Source organism: Drosophila nasuta, chromosome X (genome assembly GCF_023558535.2).
Source record: "Drosophila nasuta strain 15112-1781.00 chromosome X, ASM2355853v1, whole genome shotgun sequence".
NCBI classification, from domain to species: domain Eukaryota; kingdom Metazoa; phylum Arthropoda; class Insecta; order Diptera; family Drosophilidae; genus Drosophila; species Drosophila nasuta.
The window spans coordinates 13,804,507-13,832,469 of NC_083459.1; the positions used below are offsets into that span (position 1 = coordinate 13,804,507).

Consider the following 27,963-nt stretch of genomic DNA (forward strand, 5'->3'; position numbering starts at 1 on the left):
TATCGCTTTAGTGCTGCGCCACTCTAACGAATAGATTAGCACATGACGCGTCTTAAATATTGAAGCTGGCCTCGTGGCTTCTAGAGTGAAGAGTGCAGATAACCCAATGAGAAGACAAAGTGAAACATGGTTAGCGGTACTTTTGAGTAGAGATGACAATACGAATGCACTCACGCACCTCTTGCACCTTTTTGCCAATTGCAATAATTACTTTTCAAATAAATTAAATGAAGCTACCGAATATTAGTTACGTATATATTATTTAAAGCCAAGTTAGCGATAAACTTCTAAATTCGAAATTAACATATATGTACGTTAATTAATGTCGCGTCGTGCTAATGATTGTGTCTTAACTGCCATAACTAATGAAGCAAAACAACAATGAAACGAAGCAAGTGACAAGATTATTTATATTTGCTAATAAGAATACAAGTCACAAAAGCGAAAATGAAGTGCATGTTTCGTTAACATTTCTTGGCTTTGCATTGATCTTAGTTGGAGTAGAGCAACACTGCAGTCGGCAGAGCGTCAGCGTCAGAAGCTGCCGCCAAAAAAAAAAAAACGTAAAGAAAAATAACAACAACAACAAACGTACGGCAAACAGCTGCTTGCTTGGCATTGAAAACGTCACCGTGCGACAGAGCACAACGCACAGGGCCAGGGGCAGACAGAGCGAGATGGGGGAAGTAGGCGAAATGGAGCTAGGCAGCGAATGATGCACCGATTGAGAAGAGGTGTGGCGGGGGAGATAGCTAGGGCAGGCTGCCCGTCATTGCGGCATTCGTGTGTTCCAGCAAAACGAAACGAAACGAACGAACATAGCCTAAACGAGCACGTTGTACGACGTCACACGAGCCGAAAGCCGAACGAAACGAATAGCGACCGGTTTTTGGTTTTTTTTTTTTGACTGAGGCGCTTGCTGTCTGTGTCGCTGTCTGGCCGTTTCAGTGCGAATCGAAGCATCAAAGGTGTTAGGTGTTTGTGCGGTCTTTCATTTCACGTCGTTCGTTCGTATTTATTTGGCGCATATTTTGACGTATGTTTGCGAGCTGCGTTTTTCTTTTGCCCAAGCGGCTTTCAATATCAAAACACAAACAATGCACAAAAAACCAAAAAAAATAATTAACAAAAACAATGGAAACAACATAAAATAATAAACACAAAAAAACAAGACTCGCATATTTAACAATTCAAGTGCTAATTATTAAAAACGTGTGATTGTTGTTGTTGTTGTTTATTTTTTTGCTCCATACGCGAAAGTCGCTTTGCTTTGTTTCTACAAATTGTATTTTTTGTGTTGTATTTTTTTTTTAAATTTTTTTTCAAATATTTTTTTTTATTGTGTGACTATTAAATCATCTTCAAGTTGAAAAGTGACGCGGCTGCTGGAAAAAAGAAAGAGAATTCGCGATTGTGTTGCTTCTGTTGTTGTTGTTGCTGTTGCGCTTTATGCATATTTCGATGAGATCAAACTGTTTTTTTTTCACTCCGCCTTCTCCGTCTTCTAACAGTTTTATTTTTGTGTACGTAAAAAGAACGACAATAGTGAGGACGTGAGTGAGAGAGAACAAACACGCGTAGCTTCTAATCGACATTGATCTTGATTTTGATGATTATTTGTTGTGATTTTGTTGTTGCTGCTGTTGTTGACTAAAAACAAATAGATATACTAAATAGTTGACACAATTATTTGTGTTATTTGTTTAAACAAAAACGACCTTTGCTGACGCATGCCAAACTTTTTTTCTTCTGATTTGTGACTTATCGAATAATTTAGTCTATAAAAAAGTCGGCATACAAATACTATAATAATTTGTTCACCTTGTGAGATCATTATTATTATGATCAACACGTATTAGTAGGTCTTTATATCGAGGTGAAAATAAGGAAATAAAAATAGAGGCCAAGGTCAAGTCATTATCAAATTTGAAAAGCGACGTATAAAATAATATGACAATTACTACAAGTATTTGTGAATTTATAATTCCTAATTGCAGTAGCGTATAGCGTATAATTTTCTCGATTTATTATGAGATCAGCAAGGTGGCGTAATTTCCCCACTTCTCTTTTTCCACGTTCTGTGCTTCATTACATTCGAACGTTGCTACCTACATATTTGCTTTTGCTTTTGCATATTTGCAGCAGTTCCAATTGCTTTTGCAAACACAATTCGCAATTCGTAATGCGTTTTGTGTGTGTGTTTCTCAAGCCGTTTACGGTTAATTGGCAAAGAATTAGAACACAAAAGCAAAGTCGCGATTTACGCATTCTTATTGTTCTTCTTGTTTGCTTTGATGAGTCGCTTTCTCTCGCCTGACAGCAGCTCAAACAAAGAGTGGGGGTGAGTTTGAGTGAGAAGGCGTGAGTATAGTGAGAGTGTGATCGACAGGCAGTTGCAGCTTGTGGTGCCGTCTCGCTTTGGCTTAGTGTAATCTGAGTAGCAACGTTCAATATAGCTAATAATGTCTTTGCTGACGCCTCGAGTGTAGAAGCTGCCGTTGCGGCCGCACTATAAATATTAAATAACAATAATAATAATACTAATAATAATAGCAAGAACAACAAGCAGGGCACAACAACACCACCAACAACAACAATGGCAAGTTGAAGCAGTTGTCTAAGTGGCAGCGCTTTGTCAAGCCGCATAAAATGTAATACAATAGAAAACTATATAGAGAAGCCATAACAACAACAATAACAACATCAACAACAACAACAATAGTAATAATAACAACAAGAGAGTACATCAAAGTTGTTTTGGCTCCCAGCAAAACACGCAACAGTCCGTCAGGCAAAAGTCGCTTTCTGTTGCCTTCATCGCGTGTGTCTCGTCGCCCCGCCCCGCCCTCCACTCTCCGCCCTCCGTTCTCCGTTCTCCGTGCTCCGCAGTTCGTGTCGCGTCTTCCGGCCGGTTCCAGTTCCAGTTCCTTTCCCACAGCAGGACCCAAAACCGACTTCAAACAGTGCGCGCTGTGCGGTCGACTTTTGGGTTCCATACAACACTCCAATATACATACATATATACGCTCTATATATGTATATGTGTTATTCGTACTATACTCGCGACTATAGTTCTACGTACTTACCATACTATAAACCTACGGCAACAACAACAACAACAACTTGCCACTTACATAGTTATTTTCTATAACGAAATTTGTTGTTCTTTTTTTTTCTGTTTTCCACTTTGTAACCGTTTTATATATATCGTATTATATATATATATATATATATATATATATATATAATTTTTTTTTCTGTTACCGCCAACCGCTGTGCATCGCTGTTCCCGTTCGACGTGCTGTTCTGCTTGAAACCGGAGAGTAGGTCAGGTCAGTGTGTATTACTTTACTTTACTTTTACTTTACCAACTACTACCATACTATACCTACATATAACTGTTTAGCTATAGCGCCGACCGACGACAATGCGCTTATTATAATGGCGAAACCCCTCCGCACACTCATATTAGCTCTATTCATTTGCCAACCTTTGTTTTGCATTTTTAATCAAAGTTCGTTGTTCGCTTTGCGACATGGAAAATGGCATTTAAATAATTGATATACATAGTTATATTTATTACCTGTTCTTATTTCGAATATAGAGCTTGATTAATGTCCCGATCGTTAAATAGAAATTATTTTGTTGAAATGCAAAAACATAAATCCGCAGCTCAACTGTTGAGCTTAATTAATCATTTAGTGTGGAGAGGGGGGAAGGGAAGCTTATCGATAGATAATTTATCGGTAATCGAAGCGCTTAACCCACTGTCATAGGCATATGTAATTTATTTAGCCTCCATGTTATGCAAATTTTGTGTGTTTCAGCCGATGTTAAGCGATCAATAATCCCTTCTCTAACACACGCACACATTCTGTGGCTAATTTATATGCCAACCAGTGTTGCCAATCAGTATAGATAACACCCCATTCGTTAACAATGAATTTTTTTTTGGGGGAAGGGGCTTGGGGGAATCACAATTCTACGCCCACATCAAAACCAGTTTCTAACGCACACGCAAATTATTTGCAAGTTTTGTTTCTGTGTTTTTTTTTTTTGTTTTTCTGTTGATTTTGTTTATGGCTTTTCGATGAGTTAGGGGCGTGGGGAATGGGGAATGGGGGAGGTTAAGACCTTCAATATCCAAAACTATTTGCAAAGTTTTGTGAGTCAAACAATTAACTCCGATTGAAAGTTATGCGCAACAAGATAATTGTGGCTGAAAATTTATTGCGGTTTCAACGACGCCTGCAGACATTATGACGGGGGAGGAGTGGGATTGAAGAGGCTGGAGAGGCTGGAGAGGTGGCAGAATGTTTGGGGTGAAGGCCAAGACGAGGTTGGGCGCCAAAATGACTCGTCGAGATTTGTTCAACGCCTTCGCTGAAAAGGGCCAACAACGTATTTTAATAATGCATCTCGAGAAAAATGCCTCAAAATGCTCCCAAAGCACAAAACCAGCCATACAGATGGCGAGAGTGAGAGTGAGCAAGACAGAGAGAGCAAGATAGAGAGAGTGTGAGAGAGGGAGAGTTAAAGATAGAAATCAGTAAAGCGCAACAAAAACAAAAGGTACAAAGCGAACTTTTGGTTACTGCGACTGTCAAGCCGAATGCACACAGACAACACAGTAGAAAAATAGAAAAGGGCAGCCAGGCGGCAGGCAGCAAGGACGCAGGACAAATGTTGCCACGCCATGTTGCACGTTTGTTGTCCGAGCAGCGAAGCCAAGCCAAGCCAAGGCAAAAGGCGCAGCATCTGAGCGGCAGCAGACAAAACTTGGCACGACTTGTCAGTTGCCCTTTACCCTCGACACTAATTGCCTCGACTGTCCTATCTCTCTCTCTCTCTCTCTCTGGCAGCTGCAGCAACTGGCGCTGAAAAGTATGCTACATTTCCACTGCAAAATATAGTGTCGAAAAAAAAGCTTGAAATGCACTTCATGAAATGCGTAGAAAAACCATTTGAAATTACACTGTATATACAATTAAAAAAGTTGAACACAATTTGCAAGTACATATAACATATAAATACTTTTTATTTTTTTAAATATACAAATACATGTATGTTATTTATCATATAATTAGGTAAACTTTAGTTCATTACTTTAAAAATACATTACCAATAAAAATAAAAATTGGATTGTCTTTAAAATAATGTGCACAAAATTTAATACAACATTTTTTTAATACATGAAATCATGAACTGAAGTACTATATAAGAAAGAGAAGAAGAGCAGATGATTTCATAAATAATAACTTATATGAATCTTAACATTTGGGAAAATATGTTTACTTAAATGAAATCAAAATCTAAACAATTGAATGGCATTTTTATTGTGCAACCAATTTAATACAAATGATTTATAGAGTCATATCAAAACTTATAGTTACATCAAATTCCATTTAAGATTATCCTTAAATATATTAGATTATTTGCAAGCAATTTAATTCAAATGATTGAATGATTGATAGCTTCAACTTATAATTCCATTAAATGGAGTTTGCAAGCAATTGCAATCATAAATACTCTTAATCGAATATACCCCATTTGGGTAGCCGACACAGGGTATAGAGAATGCAGCACATCTTTAGCAAGTCGCCTGTGTGGCGCATTTGCGTTGCGGTTGAGGCCAAAAAAAAAAAAAGAAAAACGAAAACAAAAAAAGTGGGCAACAAAGAGAAAAAAAAACGTAAAACAACAGCAAACAATGCGCTGCAATATTTTCAAGGTCCCCAAACTGCGGCAGAACTAAATCATAAGCACACACAAACACACACACACACACACACACATAGACAGCTAGAAAGAGACAGAGAGAAAGAGAGAGAGTAATAGAGAGGGAGACAGTTGGAAGATGGGAGCAAAATCTTGCGGTCTGTTTGGCTTTTTTGCCTCGAGCTGCTGTCCAAGTAAATTTCGCAGCTAAGCCGAAAAACTAAATCAAAGCAAAAGTCTGGCAAATTAAATAATCAAAAACAATTGTTAACTCTCGCCGAAAGGATGGCACTTGTCTTTTGTTTAAGGATAGCCTCAAAGAGAACCAGAGAAATAGCGGGAGATGCGGGAGAGGAAGAGGGAGAAAAATAGAGCCACTTGATGTCCAAAAGCTGATGATGAAAGCAAATTGGATTACGTGTGGATTGCTTAACCACATCGCCAGAGTCGTCACACAATAACAGTTTACACACACACACCACACACACATACAATATACTATATACTATAGTATAGTATGTACTTTTAGTATATAATTGCGACAACGTCGGCGACTGCGACTTGACCCGCAGCTGCTCTAGCCAAAGGTTATCAACAGTCGCCGGGCCACAATCTCATTGATAGTCAAAAGCTAGGCGAAGTGAATACAGTGAATTCAATTCAGAAATTAGCTAAATTCTATTTTCAAAATTATTTGTGCCCATTTCATATAGATGTTTGCTTTCGAGACCTTCAACTCAAGATAAGCGACAGCGTGTAAATGTGACAACCGTTGCATAATCAGTCGCAAAGTCAATGATTGAGCGCGTTTTGAATATCGCTGCGCTTTAAAGTTTGAAACGATTCTTTAAATGCCTGCAATTCAATGTATCTCCTATATTTATTTACCCGTTATTCATAGGGTCGAAGGGTTGTGCTTGTTCGTCTGTCTTTTCGTGCGTATGAAAACCTGGATTTCATAGATAGATAGAGCTATAATTTTTTTCTACAGCACTTGTTGTCAAGATTATTTTAAATTTTTGCCACTTCCGTCCTCCAAATGAAAAAATGTAATAAGAAACATAATTTTGAAACTGATTTTTCGTACATACAATAATAATCCCTAAGAATTTAGTTTGTACTATACCGATATACCAAAAGTAGCGTTCGGTATATTTCAGTATTTTTTCGGAATATTTTAAGCATTAGTCTTATTTGCTTTGGCTGGCAACCTAGTATATTCTGTAACATCTCATATGTAGAAATACCAAATATAGCCTTCTATATATTTTTTTGTATTTTTGAGGTATATTTTTGGTATACTTTAATAATCGTCCCTCTTTGCTTGGTTGACTATCTGATATACTTTGCATTCCATGGTATATTTTAAATGTATCCCTTTACCAATATACCAAATATAACCTTCAGTATATTTCAGAATTTAATGCAATATATTTTGGGTATACTTTAAAAAGTTGGTTCTATTTTAGCGGGTAACTCAAAGTCGGGCACACTCGTCAGTAGCATTCTCACTTGTTTTTTTTTTTGCATGCATTTTTATTGCACATACGCCGCATGAGCCAATCATTTGCATTGAATTGATGTGCTGTTGAATTGAATTTGCTGTTGGCTTAATTTATACCATGCATGAGTACGAATATGCGAGTATTTGCAGAGTGAGTACTCGCTTTAGCACTCTCGCACTTGAATACTCATGCACCTGCAGTCTTTATGCCTTTCTTCGGGCTGTTAGTTGATTTTTTATCGCTTCCTTTTCACTGCTTCATGCCTTTCTCTCTCTCTCTGCTTTGCACACACGTTGATTCATCGTCGTCGTCGTTGTCGTCGTCGCCTGTCTCAAGGGCGCTGCATACGCGACACTTTTGGGGCGTGCTGCGGCGTTGGGCGTGGCAGTAAAATGCAATTAGAAAATTGCAATGAAAATCAAAATATTTGCTCGGAAGTTGTAGCAAAACTCAGCGAAAAATATGTGAAAAGTAAATAGCAAAGAAGTATTATATGTGGATTAAGATTAGAGAATGGAACAAATAAGCAAAGCAAACAAGAAGACAGAAGAAAACACGGAAATAGCGAATATATAAAAGAGAAAATTAAAGGGTGGCTGTGGCACATGGGAAAATGTCAGCAAATTAAGATGAAAAAGTCAAAAACGACGGGCTGAGAATAGAAGTAACTTTGTGCCGAAGACTGCAGAAAGGATTAATGAAATGTGAGCCTTTTAATTTCGTATAAAATTGTGAACTAAATGAAATGGAATACTTTAGCTAATTCTGGTTATCAATAATAAATACATTTATATATTCATTTACTTATTAGAAATATAGCGGCTTTTAAATAGAAATAAAGGATTACTTAAAGGAAAAGGATTATTTGAGAATTAAAATTGAAAAATGTTGATGGAATTTTTTTAGTCTGCTATTTTCAATATTGTTATATATTTGGTTTAAAAATTCCTTACCAGTTCGTTTTTATCGCTTGAATTTATTTATTTGACTAACACTTGAGCTAAATTTAGTAGTTCAACTAATGAAAGATAACTGATTGTAATGTTCATTTATCTTAGCCAAGGCAGAGTTGAAATTCGAAGAAGACAGACTTTCCGCTGTTATTAAAATTAAAGATTAGACTTTTTATTTTTATGTTGTTCTACATATTTTCTTGTATATTAAAAGTTGCTGAACATTTGTGCGTTTTACATGACTCCTGTTATATTAACAGTAATTTATTTAACAGTTGTTTAACATTTTCGCGTATGTTATTCTACATAGTTTCTATTAGCAGAGTTAAAATTCAAAGCAAACAGCGGAAATAATTATTTAAATTAAAGATTCGACTTTTTATATTTAATATATTGTTTGTACTTTTTAGTTTTAGTCACTTTTCTTTATTTATCTTACAAATGGTTTAACGAAATTTAGTCCAAGCGAAATGAGAATTAAAGGAATCAGTAGAAATGATAAATTAACATAAAAGTATGTTTGAAAATTTTGCAGAAATTTTAATTTTACGAATTCTTTAGCTTTAGCTAGTTTTCTTATCGTACTGTTCATATATTTATTTGTTTATCTCGCAAATATTTTAGCAAAACTTAAGTGAGATAACTTATTGTGGTGATAATTTGTTTAAGCACTCGAGTGCTCATATCACGAGTCGCAAGTATGTGAAATTTATGCACGGCAATTTGTTTGTTCTACAAATGCGACAGTCACTTCACTGGCAGCGTGCAGCGTGCAGCATACAGCGTGCAACATGCAGCATTGCAGCATGTGGCAGTTACATTGCAGCACACACAAATCGCATGTTATCTGAAGGTTTACACACACACACACACACACACAAGCTAAGTGAGGAGGTGGATTGGTAACTAGTTTGCTGTAGTGCCCCGAAGTCATTGCATTTTCCCCTTAGAGAGAGGGAAAGAAAGAGAGAGAGAGAGAGGGAGAGCGGTATTCACATTTTCACATTTGTAATCGTATCTGAAAGCGAATCAAATTGAAAAGCAATGCGACTTTTGGGGGGTCGCCTCTTGGCTCTGGGTCTTTAAGCTGTAATCCAAACTAGATCTGTAGCCACATTCGTGCCATGACATGACAAATTTCGCTGGCATGCTGTGTGTATGTGTGTGTGTGTGTGGCAGCTTTGGTTCGGTTGCAGTTGCAGTTACAGCGCTCGACAATTCAATTGTCACATCCGTTTATAAAGTTGGCAGACATGGCTGCATTTCAAGGTTATCCAATTCTCTCCAATAGCAGCAGTTCCACTTTGTGGCGCCACCGTCACAGTCAGAAGCAGACAACTTCAATGCTGTGTGTGTGTGTGAGTGTGTGTGTTTGTGGCATGTTGCTCTGCTTTCGTTCCCTTTTTAATTTGGCAACTCACTCGGTGACAATTTCATAGACATTTCGTTTTGGAAATTGAATAGGTTTTTGCTTTTGCTTTTTGTACTTTTTGCTTTTGCTCGATATTTGATTTCAATATGATGTTTTGTAAATACATTTTAATAATCGAAATCAAATCGTTTGAAGCAATTCAAGCATCAAATCACTTCAACTGCAACTTTATAAGCTCCACACAAAGTCAATTGATAACTCTGCTTAACACAGACACACACACAAACACACATACACACAACAACAACAACAACAACAACAACAACAACAACAACAACAACAATAGCAAAGAACAAAGAAAAGAGCAAAGTCCATAACAAAATCCCCAATTGGCTATCTCGTTTTTAAATACGGGTAAATACGGGCTTACTCGCATTCATAAGCTAAAATAAACAAATGCTTTTTTAATTGTTGTTGCTATTGCTGCTTTTATTATAATATGTAGAAGCATTCACATTGATTGGGATGAGCGCGTGATCACATCTCTATATATGTAGTATATGCATATATTTATATTTACAGTGCAACCTCAATAAATTGCAAATCGAATGCAAATAATATTTATGCCAATAATTTACGACGTCTTTTGGCAGCCAAAGAGTTATTATACAATCCATTTAACGTATACATTTTTACTGCATTTTGTATTTAAAGCAGCGCCAATCATTTGAAAGCAAATTAACAATATTTAATTGCGGGGGAATTTTGATAAATTGTTGGAATTATCTGAACTATGCTTAGAGTAGATTGAAGCAAATTGCCTGCAAATTTCTAGCAATTTTTATTGTCATATAATACTTAACAGTTGCTTAACATTTTCACGTACGTTATTCTACATAATTATTATATTAACAGTTGATTATTTAATAGTTGTTTTAATATTTTCGCGTGTGTTTTTTAAAATAATTTCTGCTACGTTTTCAGTTGCTTATTTAACAGTTGATTTAACAGTTTTTGTTCTGTTATATTTAAAGTGTTTTATTTAACAATTTATGTTATGTAAACAGTTGCTTATTTACTAACATTTGTTGTTGTTTAACATTTTCGAATATGTTATTGTTAATAATTTTTGCAATTTTAACATTTGCTTATATAATTTTTTTAACATTTCCTGTTTTGTTATTTAACAGTTGAATTCTGTAATTTTAACAGTTGTTTATAATTTTCGCGTGTGTTATTCTACTTCATTTCTGTTATATTTTATTGTGTTGTCTATCGATATAAATTCCTTTAATATTAATTACTAAATTTACTGAAATATGCTTATAATAAATTTATACAATTTAAAAAAATTTAAAGAAATTACAAGATATTTATATAACAGTTGTATAACATTTTTTCCTATGGCATTTAACATAATTTCGAGTTTGATTAAATGAAAAATATTGAATAGCGAATGGAATGCAAATGAAATCTTTTAAGAAGAATTTTTCTTGGAATTCTTTGATGAATGCTTTGGGTAATTTTAAGCAAATTGTTTTGGAAATTTTCGCCAAGGCTTTCTGTAGCATTTTATCAAATGTTTTTCGACGTAATTTCTGAAATATTTTACAGCCTGAGCAATTTAACAATATTGAATAACGAAGGGAATGCCAGTTAATACCTTTTAATATACAATTTTCTTGGAATTTTATGCTTGCTTTTTGTTAAGTCGGTAATGATATTCGTTTAGCAATTTTCTAACATTTTCTAGCCCTATTTTGTCGTGAACATTGCGAAAACAGTTTTGGTAATTATAAATAATTGATTAAGTTTATGATGAACTGTTTGTGTGCGCTTTATGCCGGCGCTGTAAAGTATTTAATTACTTTAATTGGATTGCAAAAACGTTTTTTGCTGATTAAACAAAAACGTTTGTCTCTCTTTCTGTCTCGCGTTGCAATCGAAACCGAAACGCTTGAATAATTGCATTTAAATCGAAGCGTATCGAATCGAGTTGAATCGATTGAAGTTGAATTTACTGAATCAAATTGCTCATAATTCGGACTCAATGCTAGACGACCCTCAAAAAAAAAAATAAAAGAAAAAAAATATAAAACTTTGTCACTGTCATTTTTTCGCTTTGGCATTTTATATAATTTTCTTTTATATTTTTTGTGCCACGGCGATAATTCAATTTTCGGTTCTCATACTTTGAAATTCTCTCGCTGCTGCTGTCCACTGAGGGGACGCGATGCGAATCGAATTGCGTTGGAGTCGCGTCGGGGTCGAGTTGAGAAAATTCTATTGAGCCGCTTTCCATGTGCGCCCATAATTTATGATTTAATTATAAAAATGAAAATTGTGTGAGGCAGGCTACAGGCAAGCGGGCACAAAGAATTCAATTGAAAAGCCCATGTTGATTTATGAAAATTACGAGCTAAGTTTAACCGACGCAAACTGAAGAGGGAAAAGCGTGTGGAAGGCGAAGGAGGGGGAAAGAAGCACCTCACACCTTTTCACAAAACGGGAAAAAGATGAAAAAGTTGAATGGCATTCGAAATACTTTACTTACTTTTCTGCTCTCGTGGAAAATACTTTGCTTGCCGCCTCTCCGCTTCACTTTTCCTTTTTGGTTCGCATTTCATTTCAGTTCTTTTTCTTTTTTTTTTATGTTGTTGTATACAACTTTTTAAGTGACTCTCCTTCTCACGCCTCACGCTGGTGGCTCATTGTTAATCGTCATCATAAATAAATCTATACAAAATATTTTTTCATGCACAATTTGTCGGGCATGTTGTTGCGAAGCTATGCTTCTCTTCCCTTCCCCTCTCTCGCTCACGCTTTTGCCTTGGGCAACCTTTTCATCTCACAAGCGATATATATAAATTATACAAGTATATATATATATATGTATTTTTTTTTGTATATATATTATTTTTTATGTTTTGTCGCCTGCCAAAGATGATGACGATGGGCTCAAAAAACATCTTTCAGTTTCAGTTTTTCGGCCCCTTTTGTCGTCGCCTCGTCGCTTTTGCCACACTTTTCATTCGGAGGCCCCATTTTCACGTCATTTACACTTAAACAGCTTAGCGCCTATGGATACAGCTCCGCTTTATGTTTGTGTGTGTTGGAGGCAAAGGCAAATTATGTACACGATGATGCCAGTTGATGATGCTGATTATAGACGTCTCCGATGTCGTCTTCGTCTTGTTTGTCGCCTCCCTTCGACACCTAGCAATTCCTTTAGGTTATTAAACTTTATTGCCGTTTGGCATTTTGTTCCGCAGGCGACGTTTATCAAGCATTAAACATCAAAAGCATTTAAGCCCCATCGAAAGTGCCTGCATTAAAGATGGCCGACGCATCTTGTGTCGTGAGACGCCTGAGAAGGGGGGGGAAGGTGACAATTTGTCGTCATAAAAAATTAGCGACAGCCCTGCAATTGAATAGCATTCCATTTGAGCTCTTGAGCTGAGTATTTATGGATTTACAATTTCTTTTTTTTTTTTTGTTTGGGTATTTTGTCAATTTTGCATGTAATTCACTTTCTTTTCAGCTGTTTGTTTGTTTTCTTTTTGTTTATTGTTGATGTTTAATTACAACTATAAAATTGGTACTCTCAATCAAATAAACAAGTGAGTGAGCTTTAGAAGAGTTTGTGAGCTATTACATTCAAAATATACCATCGAGTAGAAAATATACCATATTGTGTGAGTTATATACCACGTTAATATTTCAACAATAAAAACTAAGATATACTGAAGGTTATATTTGGTATGTCTATATACTGGTATATTAAAAATATACCATAGAGTAGAAAATATACCACAATGTCGACTGCGCTCGACTGTAGGTTAGCCGCGTGTTTATTATTCATAAAATATACCAAACATACAACAATATACTGAAAGTTATATTTCATATGTTCATATACTATTACCATTAATATACCAATTTGTTAACCAATGCAACTATAACTGCATTTAGAATGTCAATATACTTTTATATTCAATGCCATAGAGTATAAAATATACCATATTGTAAACCAAATCTAACTACACTAAAGATTATATTCGGTATATTTATATACTATTATATTATCAAAGTAAACCATAAAATAGAAAAACATCAGAATGTTAACCAAAGCAACTGCGACTTGGCAGAAACAATCTTTCTTTACCCGTTAAAAAAAAGTAACATGGCAATATTCAAAAATATAATTATAAATTTCCTTTTGCCACAAACTTATGATACCCTTTTACCTTGTGGATATCAGGTAAAAAAAAGTGGGCGTGAGAATTTTGTTATTTTAATTTAATGAGCTGAACAGCGCGTCAAGTTTCATGTGTTATTTCAATAGCATTATTTATCTTGATGCAAATTTAAATTAGCATGAGAAATTCTCTGAATGTCTTGTGTCGATATCACATTGACTGGTTACTTTAATTAAAATACGAGTATTTGTACGTTTAGCAGGTTGTCGAGTTGTCGAATGGAACATTCGAACATTTTGCGGTTCTGCTTTTGCAACACTTTTGGCTAATTGAATTGCGAATACTCGGAAATGTTTTGAGTGCTTTTGTCGGCTCGCAATGAGTGAAAAACCTGCTTAGCAATTAAAATGAAATTAAAGTTCATTTGATGTGCAATTAAATGTTTCCTGCGTAAGCTGAAAAAGCCAAAAAAAAAAAAGTGTGTGTATAAACCCAATGCTGACTCAGTTGTGGCCATAACACCCACTTCAGTGTCAGCCCCTCAATCGCCCCTTTGGCTGACCAAATTGTTTATTGTTTGTGTGTTGGCATCATAAATAAATTTTGCAGTGCATTTAACGAATTGTGTATTGTCGGGGCCAGAAGCCACCGAATGTCCAACTCCGCTCGACGAAACCCATATTAACTGTGAAACACAAAATGTAGAAGGAGACGACACGAGAGAGAGAGAGAGAGAGAGAGAGAGAGAGAGAGAGAGAGAGAGAGAGAGAGAGAGAGAGAGAGAGAGAGAGAGAGAGAGAGAGAGAGAGAGTGAAAGAGATGGCATGAGTAGTAGAGCAAAAGTGGAGGAAGGATTGTTTGAGAGAGAAAGAGAGCGTTGCGTTTATCTGTTGATTTACAGCACGCGTGAGGCGTTGACCGTTATTATAATGCGTTATACCCATTAAAATTGATGCCAATTGGGTATCATAATAATAAATTAAAGTGCGATCTCTGATCGAAGAGCTTGCCCATTAAAGATGTGTTGGATTAATGAATGAATTCAAGAAGTTGTCAGTCATAAATCAGCAATTACAGCGCATCTTGTAGTCCATCATTGACTGAGAACATTTGTCAGCTTGTTGTCGTTGATGAGTTGAAAATATGAAATTTAATGCGCTTGCAAAATTTATTCATAATTAAATATAAATTTATGCTCCGTTGTGGTTTAACACAGCGCACACACACGTCACACACACACACAGACACACACACACTCTCTCATACTTATGGAATTTACAATTGACGGAGACAGCTGTGCCTGCATTTTCTTTTGGCCGCAGCAAAAATCATTTGTCAACTCGCTTTCACACACTACTGTTATATGTGTATGTGTGTGTGTGGATGTGTGTGTGTGTGCGTGTCTATTCCCCTCCCTTTCTCTCGCTTTTCGCACATGGTCACACTATTTTTGCTGGTGTAATTTATACAATTCACTTAATCAACGTCATGATCATTAGCTGAATTATATTTTTCCACAGCGAATCTATCCGAAATATATATATTTCACCTGAAACACATTTTAGTTCTAATTGGAATTTAATTACCCCACAAATAATGCATATTTAATGGACACCAAAATTCGCATTGTGCATATATCATGCCACTAATATGCGCGTGTATCAGTTGAAGAGAAGTGATGACTACGAAATACCCTGCAAGTAGTTGCTGTTGCTTAACAGTGACTTGAAAGTTACTTAAGACCTACTTTACATGCTGTTAACAGTTGATTAACAGTTACTTAATAGTTACCTGACTTAACAGTTGCTCAAATTTGCTTAACAGTTACTTAACAGTTACCTATAAGTTACTTAACTGTTATTTAAAAAGCTATTAATATACTTCTGTAGCTTTACAAGTAAAAGTTGCTTAACAGTTACTTAAAATTATTTAAAAGTTACTTTACGGTTACTTAAAAGTTGCTTATCAGTTGATTAATAGTTAATTAACAGTTACTAACCAGTTACTTAACAATTACTTAGCATTATAGTTACTTAACAGTTACTCGGCAATGCGTGAAAGTTGCTTAACGGTTACTTAACATAAACTTAGCAGTTATTTAACATACTATTAACATACTTATGTAGCTTTACATTCGGTTAACACCACCATTCGCTTAACATTTGCGTGACAGTTATTCAAAAGATGCTTAACTGTTACTTAACAGTTATTTAATCTACTATTAGCATACTTATGTATCTTTACATGTGATTAACAGTTAGCTGCTGAAAGTGACTTTACATGTTACTTACATTAAGCTGCTAAAAATGTTTTCATAGTCTGTTAATCGAAGCTAATTGAAGCACTTTAAGCCGCTCTTTAAACTTTTGGCAATATTTAATACTCAAGTCGCTTTAAAGCTTTAAATAGGTAGTCGATTTTTTGAGGGTATCGAAATAACTCCTGCTTTAAAATGGGATTTATGGTTAGCAGATGAAAGTTGATTGTGGCGAGCAGGCAATTGGCAGGCAATCAACAGCAACGTTGCATAATTCTATTCACACGTTTCATAGATTAAATCATTGCAAATTCTCGCGGCGAATGGCAACCCTGGTATCTGATGCAGCCTGCCGTCTGTTAGACCAAAAATCCATTGCAATTACGTATGCAAAAAAAAAGAGAGAAAAAATAAAATAAAAGAGACTGAATCGGTCCAATAGCAAATGAAAGGAAATGCCAAAGCAGACAGAGACAGAAATGAGAAGTGGGAGAAAGTGAGAAAGAGAAAGAGAGAGATAGAGAGAGAGAGCGAGCGAGTGAGATATGTGGAACATATTTGAGCCGCAAAGTTGTTGTCGCTGCTTTTAAACAATTTGGGGCCGCTTTTGGGGCTAGCTAACTGTCGCTCTGTCCGCCCGATTGGCTCTGGCTGTGGAATATGCCTGAAAGCTTGGCTGGCTGGCTGGCTATGGACTCTGGACTGTTTGTTTTAGCCACATGACACATGGCGGGCATAAATCTTGCATGCGGCGTATGGCAAATGAATGCGCCAATAACTCAATAAAAAAACAACAACAGCAACAGCGAGGATAAAAAAGAAGGCGAAAAAAACAAAACAGAACAGAAAATTCAGCTCGTGCTTCGGCATGCATAAATGTGTGTCAGTGTGTGTGTCGTTATGACCGAAAATGGCAGTGCTGCAGCTGCTGCTTCCGGCTCGACAGCGACGGCGACGACCATTGCGCTGGCTGTCTGACAATTGACTTCCGTTTTAAATTTTGCACAACTTCCGGTCGCGTCAACGTCATCAGCTGAGGCAGCAGCCACAGCCACAGCCTCTGCAACATTTGCAACGATTTCATTTCGACCACACACACACACACAAAAAAAAAGAACATGATGCTGCAACAAAATAAAATAAACGGCCAAAGAAGATGCCAGGCAAATTGCGTCCTTGACAAAGGTGCCAGCAAATATGACAAAAAGTTGTCGGCATGCAACTCAATGAGCTCCTGACTTCCTGAGCATGCAGCATGCAAAGGAAAAAAATTTCGAGTGATAAAAACAATGCTGAAACCAAAAAAATAAAGATGGGAAGCCTAATAAACAAACGAGCTCAACTCTCGCTCGGACTTGTCTTGGAATTATAAAAATGTGTGCCGCACAAGTTGCAGCTTATTTTTTTTTCGCATACCCTGTAATCACAGTAAAGCGTAGGGTAGGCTAATTGAATAGAGTTTATTGCAAAAGCAGCTCATCATGCGTCATAAAAACATTTCCGAGAACACAGCTAAAGTTTATTATCGCCGCAACTATGAACAAATTGAAGAGACGCAATGAACGTAAAGTCATCATATAAAGTTTGATGCAAATACTTTCATGTAAGCAATAGAAATGTTTACGACACCGTCTCTGAATAATCCGCATTTTACTATACACAAAAAATGTGTTTTTCCCCCTTATCTTACTTTGCAACTATATGCAAGTTTTTGTTTTTTTTTTGTAGGGGGAAGATTTACTGCTCACTTGATGAGCTTTTTGTTTTTAGTATAAAGTTCATTAAATATTTAAGTTGAGCGTTTGAGAACCTGTTTCACTGCTAACCTGTTTGCGTTTATGTTTAAGTAATTGAAACTTGTTCCCTTGAGGGGTATCAAAAATAAATACTTGTAGCTGGGTTAAAGTTAATTGTTGGTCTAAGCTTATTATGCATTTGTGAGCAGCTGTTGAACTATGACTTCACTGCGTTCTGCGTAACATGCAGAAGTTTTTTTGCTACGCACGTTGAGTGCCAGAGCTGTAATTATAATAGTATTAATGAGGATGGTGTTTAATTTCTAGCATATGTATGTTGTTCGAGTTTTGTTGGTTTTGAAAAAGTTACGCAAGCTAGTGTAGTTTACTCCGTTGTCTTACGTTGGACGCCTGAGTTTATTAATGAGGATAGTGTTTAATGTCTTGCATATGTATTATGTTGGATTGCTGTTGATTCTAAAAATGTTAAGCTAGTTTTGGTAGTTCAATTCATTGCTTTACGTTGGGCGCCACAACTGTAATTATGTAGCTGATACTCTAGACGAAGTCTGATGGAATATTTGCTGGTCAAGAAGATTTATTGATCTATTTTTTTTTTAGCAGATCTTGACGAAGTGTAGTCGATTTTAAGCATCTTGCTGGCAATGCCAGCAACATTCATTGCCTAACGTTGGGCGCCAAAGCTGTAACTATATAGCTGATACGATAGAGGAAGTTTGATGAAACAATTGTTGATGAAGGAGATTTATTGATAAATTTTTCAGCAGATCTTGACGAAGTGTAGTCTAGCTTAAGGCCTTAAGCCTCTTGTTGGCAATGTCTTACGTTGAGCGCCCGTAATTATTAGGTTGCTTTGCTATACAATTAAACCACTTGGGAATTACAAAGATTCTACGTCGTTTTGCTGGGCATCTTGTAGTTTAGTTAGGTTCTTTCTGACTGTGTGTGTTTGCGCAGCATTTCAAGTTGATTCAGATGGCCGCTGTTGATGTTGTGACTGCTGTTGTTGTTGTGGTTGTTGTTGTTGTTGTTGTTGCTGCTGCAGTTTGGGGGCATAAAACAAAGGCGCTCGCCAAATGCAAACAATGACAAAATGGCAACGCCAGCAGCAGAGGTCGCCAAGTGTTGGCAGCGGCCGCCGACAGACAGACAGACGGACAGACATCGTCGAAAAGTGGAAAAACAAGTCGCGCCATCACAGTGCCATCACAATACCCAAACCGAAACCGAAACCCAAACCCAAACCCTCCCAAAAAAATGAACATCTCCCTCTCTCGCGTATCTTGTGCTGTTGGCCTCACTTTTCGGGTCTTTTTAGCCATTGTGGCCAGACCGAAACGAGGTCGGCGCCGCAGCGTTGCCATATTTTTGTTTTGCGCGTCTTGTTTTTAATTTTATTTGCGCTCGCTCCACTTGAAATACATTGTGCAGCCGCTGCCGTTGCCGTTGCCGCTGTCACCCCAAACCGGGCGCTGCGAAAATTGTGTCACATGGCAGCTCCCGGGCTGCTGTTGCTGTTGCTGCCTCACAGGCCAGGGCCAGTCAAAGACAGCGGTAGCGTTGACTAATATGCACTTAGATTTAGTTTGAGTCAACCAAAAAAAAAAAAAACAGAAGGAAAGACAAAAAAAAGTCCACAGCAATTCCTCATGAAAATGGGATGAGAAAAATACAAAAAAAGAGAAAAGAAAAATGCAGCAGCAAACAACAAATTTATTGTGGCATTCGCCGAGAGCACGCGCTCTTTCTCACTCTCACTCTCTTTCTCTCTCTCTCAGTCTGTCTCTCTCTCTCTTTGTCCTCCTCTCGCTTACTCTTTATATCTTTGTTGGAGAGAAAAGTGGGCCATTGCAATTGCAACGGTAAAGGCAATGGTTTTACTATCCTCTTTGCGAGCCGAGCGCTCCTTGATTTATGCTTTGACCTTTTCCGCAGGCAGCAGCACTTTTTCCCATTTTTGAGCTTAATTAGCGCCCTTCGCTGCAAATGACATTAGCGGGTTAATTAGACTTGCATCGCGACAAACACACACACACATACACACTGGCTTATCAATGTGTGTCAACGTGGCAAGGCTAATGAGCCAAGGGATCTCTCTCTCTTCCTCTTCCTCTGCCACGCCCCAATTAATTTGATATCGTCGCATGCGATTTGATCTGCAAGTGCAGCTATTGACTCAAGCAGGCAACAGCAGCTGACAAGTGGCATGTGGCATGTGGCAAGTGGCAGGTGGCATGTGGCAGCTAGTTTGCCACGCATCGTCACTTGCATACTTTTTGGGGCCATTCACCCATTAATGACCAGCGTGTGTGTTTGTGTTTGTATGTGTGAGTGCAATGCAATTAATAATTACATTAGGGTTAATTGAATTAGAATTGCATTAATTATTAATTTGTGCCGCTAAAATTGTTGCCCCAAATTGCATCATTTAATCTAATATGCAAATTAATTTAGCAACAGTTTTTCTTTCTTTCTTTCTTTCTTTTTTGCGTTGTGTGCCCAATTTCACTTTCATTCTATGTTTAATTTCTATATTCGTTTTTAATTAGTGGCTTTATTATTTTTAATCAAATATTATTTTCACTGTTCAGGTCAGTTTTTTCTTAGCAAGTTGTGTTTAATATAATAATTGAATTATATTTTTTATTGCTTGTTTACCTAAATGTTTATTATTTTTTAAATTAGTGTCAGATTTTGTTTTTTGAAACACATTTTTGTGCCCAATTTAACATTTGGTTCTGTTCTATTTTCCATATTACTTTCATTGCAATATAACTAAGTTTTGTATAGTATAATTGTATTATAATTGTTTTCAATAATTTTGTTTGTTTACTTAAATGCTTAATCTTTTTTAAATTAGTGACAAATTTTGTGGTCAATTTAACATTAGTCTATTTATTAATTTCTTCATTTGCGTTAGCTTTCGAATAATGATTATATTATGTACATATACATAAGTATAAGCTGTGGTGTATTTTAGTATTTTATATTTATATATATATTTTTGGTATATGTTATAATTTTTGGTATATTTTTAATATAGTAAAATATTGATATACCAATTAAAGTCTTAAGTTCCTTTCAGTATTTTTGTCGTATATTTATAGAATATGATTTTTTGGTACATTTAGTACTCTATTGCATGTAATTAATACCAAACCAATATACCAAATATAGTATTTGGTATATTTGGGGTATATTAGTTTGGTATATTTTTTAGAATATTCTAATACATAGATAGAAACGTAAAAGATTTATATTTATATTATGATTTTCTTCCCTCGTTTCTTTATTTTTGGTTTTTTTAATTTACTCATTTGTTTTATTTGTGAGTCAGACTTATCGACAGCAATAAAAACTGAAGTTTCCTCTATCATTTATAAAGTTTCAATTTATATTTTCCTTTCGTTTTTTCTTTTTGTTTTTGTTTTTGCTTCCTCGCATTTTGTGCTTTCTTCGTTGATTAAAATGCAGCCATAACAGAGAGATAGTGAAACGACTTCAACTAATTTGCAAAACATTTGAATACCGTTTAATTAAGCTGCAAAATGCAACAAGAAAAATATTATGTTGCACGTTGCACAGAAATAACAAAAGTTATTGTCGATGGAGGGTGTGGGGGAAATCTTAATCTTTTGCTTTAATTGAAATAACTGGCAAAAAGTGAATGAAGCTCAAAACGAGAGCAGGAAATGAAATGAATTGCAATGAAAAGCAAAACAAAAAAGCAGCTTAGGAAATGAAATATTCGAAGAGACTGGATGAATGAATGAATGAATGAATGAATGAGTGAACGAGTGGAGACGGGTTGCATATTGATAACTGCCACAAAATGGGGCAACACGCAAATTACGAGAATGTTGCAAATATTTAGACAAAATGTCAGCTCAACTCAAAAATGTTGCCATGGGGGCAACTTTTGTGGGCGGCGGCAAAAATGCAAAAACAAATCCGTCGAGAGTCATGTGTGTGTGTGAGTGTGAGTATGTGAGTGTTTTGGGTAGTGGCAGCAAATATTTGTTTTGGCCAGCATTTTGTTGGCTGGGGCAATTGGCAATTGTGTCTCCACCTGGCCAACCGATGATCATCGTTGGCCCAGGACCTTCAAATATAAAATGAAAATGGCCAAGTATTTGGGGCTCATAAATCAAACTAGCAACTGGGCCAAGCGTTTGACATCGCATTGTATTCGCTCGCTCTCTAGTGCTATCTCTCTCTCTCTCTCTCTCTCTCTCTGTCTCTTTTCTGGCTAGTTAGCATCGAGTCGATTGTCCTTACAGAGTTACAGTCACATTTCATTGTCTCGACATGTTGATTTCGGATATTTTCTAATCGCATCAGGCGCCGCTTCTGTCGCATTCTTTTCCCTTCTTCCCCCCTCTGACACTTGACAGGCTTTTTTTATTTTTGTATTTGGTGCTGTGGAAATTGAAAATTGATATGGCAACGCTCTTCGCTCTCTGCTCTCTGCTCTCTATGGCCTCTTTGTTGGCCCTTATCGGGCGGAGCGTCTGTGTCGCGTTTTTCTAAAACATTACCATGCACTTACGGCCCAAGCACTAAACGAGCGCAAATAATAATGACAATGCCAGCTGCCATTTGCCAGCTGTCGCGCACAGTGTCCGAAACCTTATGAGAATGCAATGAAATTGCAATTGAAGATATGGGAAGAATTCGATATCTTTTCGTGGTTCAATAAATTTAATTTGTCTGATATTTCAGAAATTAATTATATATATTTCGTTTTTAATGATACAGAATTGAAGAACTATTTTTAAGTGATATTCCGAAGAGTTGTATTGTCATAAATATTCAATAGAGTGAACATATTTTGATCCTCTAATCAATGAGTAGCTACAACTTTGACAGCTTCATATTAAGCACTGATAATAAAAAACAAGAAATGAAAATATAAAAAAAATTGTAAATCCGATTGTTGACTGAAATTGTATAATGTGTTTAGTTAAGGAAGGAGGCGAAAATTTATTTAGAAAACTTAAATGCAAGTTAAAAGTTTTTAATTGCTCAAAATTTGTTAGCCCAACTTCAAGGAATTTTTTTTAAATAAAATTTATTTTGAATTATTACTAATGATAGTGGAAATACAAAATTTTAACTGATTGTTTAGTTAATGAGATGAAAATGGAATAGAACGAAATTAGTTTAGAAATTGACAGCTCAATTTTAAGAAATATTGTTTAGAGTAGAATTTATGTGAAATCAATTTTAAATAGAGTGTAAGTGCAATATTGATATAGTAATATGATTTGTATTATATATATTAATAAAGTTGATCAATGTGACAGACATTTAAAAATATAAATGGTTTATAAAGTGATAAATTGATTCTTTGGCGTAGAGATTCGTATATTATTAGTGCTTGCGTACTTTTGCTCGCATCTGGTCACACTGTGCGTCATCTGACGTCGGTGGCAATGGCGTACAACTCTTTTCGTTTCCTTTCAACATGCGATTGTTCGCGTCGCAGTTGCCCATGTTGCATGTTGCAAGTGCGACCCCAAGTCAACTCTGTCTCACTCTCTCCTTCTCTCTCTTTAGTTATTTCATCAGCCCATCTGCATTCACAGCTGCATGTGTGTGCGTGTGTGTGTGTGTGTGTGAGCGCTGCCATTTATTCGCGCTCTTTCGTATTCCTATGCCAGCCGCGTTGATGTTACAGCTGGAGCTCTTTCTTGATTTTTTTTCTGGCTTCAGCAACATACCCTGTAAATGCTAGAAGCAATGGGAAGTTTACAGCAATATATTAGATATTTATTTATTTAAGGTTAAATGTTAATAAAAGTAACACTAAAGTGTTTACTTTATTAGCAGCTATTCAAAGGAAAGCGTTTTGAAAGTTTTGCTGCATTTATTTGCACTTTTTTAGGATAGATGTTAAGTTGGTTCTACTGCAATTATTTGGCATATTTTGGAGTTGTACAGGGTAATGATAGTCGTTCACTTGCCCCTTTATTGTGATTTTTTGTCACTGTCGCTGCTGCTGCTTCATCTGACATGATTTCCGCATGTCGTTTGAGCTTTTTCTATTTTTTCTACTGTTTTTTTTTTTTTTTTTTTTTTTTTGTGCGCTGCTTCTGGGCTTGTTTTTTCTAGCTTTTGGCTTATTTTTGCCATTCGTGTGCTCAATTTCGTGCAGCGCACAGAAAAAAAGAAGAACGCGAAGAAAACGGCAGCAGAAGTAAAGTTGTAGAAGAAAATGTCAGTTTATTTTGATGTCTCTGCATGGTTTTCCTGTGGCGCTCGCGAACTGTTTTCTGCCCAGGCAACCAAAGCGAACCCCAGTTTAGTTTCTACTTTTCTTTTCTTCTTTTTTTTTTTGCCAACTCGTTCTCGTTCCCATCTCTTTCCATCTGCATTGATATCGCTGACGAAATTGAGAATTATTATGTTTAAACGTGTGCCGTCAACGGCTTCTCTTTATTTTCATTTCTCATTTTTTTTTTTTGCTGGTTTTTGCTTAGATATGTTGTACACATCTGAGTATATATCCCGCCATGTGAGTGACATCTGCCAGCTGAAGAACATGAAGAAATTTTTGTCTCGATTCGTGTTGCCTGATGTCTGATGTCTGATGCTAGATGCTTGATGCTTGATGCCTGCCAGCTGCAGTTGCAAGTTGCAAGTTGCAATGCTTGCACTTAAATTAGATTGCCTTCAAGCTTCGAGCTTGGCTTTAATGCCAAACTTCAAGCAAATATATACATAAAGATATATATCTAGATTTTACCTGGTTTTGTGCCGAGCACCTGTGCACATTTCAATTAATTACAAATGTCAAATGTTGACATTTCTCTATTTTAATTACAAATTTCCAAATGTCATGCCATTTATTTCTCTGGCATTTTTCTCTTTATTTTTTTGTTGTTTTTTTTTTGCAATTTTTGCTTGCATTTAATATTCACAAAATACGCTTAACAGTGGGATTTGTTTGTAGCATACTTTTGAGGGCAAGCTGTAAAGTTAAATTTCAATTGTGTGAAGAACTTCATCAATCAATTATTTTTACAGAAAAATCTTAATTTTGTTTACTGCCAAATTAATGCTTTTGTTTGCTTGTAAAAACTTCAGTTTATAAAAACGAAAATAAGCAAAGAGATATTTTTATGTTCAAATTTCCCTTTTTTAGTTGATTTTTAAAATCAAGAATTGGAATAGTAATGTATTTTAAACCTAATTTGATTTAATTTAATTCTTTTTTTTATTGATAACATACAACATTTGAATTGTAGCAAACTTAAAGATTTTCTAAAATAAAAAATTTGAATAGAAGTCAACTTTCTAGCTTATGCTTTAGCTTAAGCAAGAAACACGTAAAAATAAACAACTAAACAACTAATTTTTGTATTCAATTGATATTTTTTTAGGAGAAAAAAAAATAGTGTTTAAAAATAAGAAGATAATTAAGAAATTGAATCGTAGTAAACCGATGCTAACCTTATTTTCTGAAATGTGAAAAGCATAATAAATATTTTGGCAAGAATCGATTAAATTTTTGATAAAACCATATAAAATATGGATAGTAATAAACTAAAAACTATTTGGTTATTATATTGAATTGTCAAATTAGACACCTTATACAAACGCGAAGAGTGAGTAAAGTATTTATGCATTTAATAGACTTTTATAAAAAGTTTCAAATCATTTGGAAACGTCAATAAATTATAGAATTTGTCTATTAGCAAAATTGAAGGTTTTTAACCCCATGCGTGTGATTTTTCGAATAATTTTGTACGATAAAGTTGTTTTAATATTCAGCAAATCAATCAACAATTTGAAAAACTGAAAAGAGTTTTATAATAAGTAATTTGTGAGAAATGCGATGACAAATCTATAATATGCAAAGAAGGAAATTAAAGGCTTTTTGGGTTATAAAATAGAATTGATTATTTAATTTTATTTAATTGAATTTTAAAAAAATATGTAGTAGCAATATTAAAGAGATTCAAGTCCATGTTTGTGGCTTGTCGTATAATCGTGCGAAATGAAGTTGAGTTGGTTTTTAGAAGCGTGAAAAATGCAACTAAATTTTCCGACTCGCATTTGTTGATGTCATTTTATGTTGTTGCTATTGCTAATAAACCTCATATGCATATGCAAACATACAAGCAGATGTGTGTGTTGTTGTGTGTGTGTTTGGCAAGTGACAGTTATTAAAACAAGTTGCAGTCTGAGCTTCAATTTGCACTTGGGCACAATCAATATGAATGCCCCTGAGGGAAAACAGCGCAGCGCGGAGCGGAGTGAAGCGGAGCTCTGAGGATTGTGGCAGCGAATTGTGAAGTGAAGAGGGAGGAAAGGGAGGGGAGAGTTATGGGGGTTACGACTGCTAGAAGTAAAGTCAATGCCATATGCGCTGTCTTTGCAGTTGCAGCTGCAGCTGTTGCTGTTGCTGTTGTTGCTGCTTCTTCTACTTTTGCACTATTTAAGCACATGTATACAAAAGGCTCTTTGTTTAGCACACAAACAGATGCACACACACACATTCACACACTCGTACACACACTTGCACACACACTCGCTTGCTTGCTTGTGACTCTGACATACTGCCAAAGGCTAATGAAGGCAAACCAAGGGCTGGGCAATGACAGAGGTAGAAGCAGAGGCAGAGGCAGAAAATGAGGCAAAGGCAGACTGCCAACAGAGGGCAACGGGTCTAGGACTAAGCAATAAGGACTACGGACTACGGACTGCGGACTAAGGACTCGCATTTGGATGCATTGCATTGGACTTGCAGTCAGTCAGCTGCTCATATGCCTAGCATGTTGACAACCAACAAACAGACTAACAAAACAAATACACAAAAAGCAGCTCGGCAAAAGTGCAAAAGCGCCTCAGCAACAACTGCAACAAACAACAACAACAACAAAGCAAGCACACAAATGAGAATTGCATAAACAGGCCAAAATCGGGGCGCACATTTCGCTTTAAAGCTGCCACAAAAAAAAAAGAATATTCAAAAGCAAAGACAAAAAGCTGCCACGATTATGACAGCTTAATTATAAACACAATAAAAATACATCAAGCAAATTAATCAAAATAAATGAGTATTCGAAAAAAAATTTATATAAATTTATGGAATTTATGGACAAAGACGTGAAATACAATATATCAAATTAATGAAAGTAAATAAGTAAAATAAATAAATAAATATAAATTATGTTTTTATATTAAAAATGTCAAATAACAGAAAATCAAAATAATAAGTAAAATTAATAAATACAAAAATTGCTTTTATACAAAAATTTCAATTGAAATGAATCAAATGCAAAATAATACAATAATAAATCAAATTAATGATATACAAATTTTGCTTTATTACACAAAAAATTACAAATAAATGAAATCAAATAACTGAAAGTAAATAAATAAAATAACTAACATAAAGAAATACAAATTTATGATATATTTACAAAAATGTCAAATATAAAATAAATCACTAAAAATTCCATTGATGCAAAAAAAAAGTATTTTTAAATTTAATTAAATATATACAATGATATTTAAAAGAATTATAATTTGTTAAGAAAAATTACATAAATATCGTTTAAAATGAATAAATTGAAAAGCAGAGTTAAATAATGAAAATAGAATGAATTCATTTTATGAAATTTAAGGGTATTTCTTTTATTTTTATGTTTTTTTTGATCGTTTTTCGAATTAACTGCAAATTAATAAGCAGGACATTAAGTATACGCAACTTAAGCTTGCTAATTGACCAAATATTATATACAAAATTACGATTGGTGTATAAATAATATTCGCTGTAAGTTGCAATAGTGAAAACAAAATTGAAATTAATGAATTGCAATCGAAAGGCAATTGAAATGCGGAGGCAACTTTCATCGTAATGACATTAAGTATACGCCAGGTTAAACGGTAACAAAACTTTGTTATGACTCGAAAAACTTTTCACAATGAAATTTGCACCATGCTAAATGAAAAGTTTGAGAAGCAAAAAATAAAATACTTGATAATGTCATTAACTAAATATTAAAACAATTAAGAAATCTACAGATGAGTGTGCTCGACTGTGAGATACCCGCTACCTATTTGCAATAAAATCATATTCTAAAAATATGTCAAATACATACCGCAAATATACTAAAGTATATACCAAATTTGGTATATCGTTATTGTACTACATTCAAAATATGCAATAGAGAATTAAATATTCCAGATAG

At 35.5% G+C, this 27,963-nt stretch overlaps 1 protein-coding gene across 6 annotated transcripts in view; it reads left to right on the forward strand.

The window, feature by feature from the left end:
* Positions 1–929: 929 nt before the first annotated feature.
* LOC132795160 (uncharacterized) overlaps positions 930–27,963 on the forward strand; it is a 125,323-nt gene continuing 98,289 nt past the window's right edge. For 2 of the 6 annotated variants that reach the window (XM_060805700.1, XM_060805698.1), the window contains exon 1: positions 936–1,038. The gene's annotated coding sequence lies outside the window, so the exon portion shown is untranslated. Of the gene's footprint in view, positions 1,039–27,963 lie in introns of all 6 variants that reach the window. The other 4 variants (XM_060805697.1, XM_060805699.1, XM_060805695.1 and 1 more) reach the window with 4 other exon arrangements.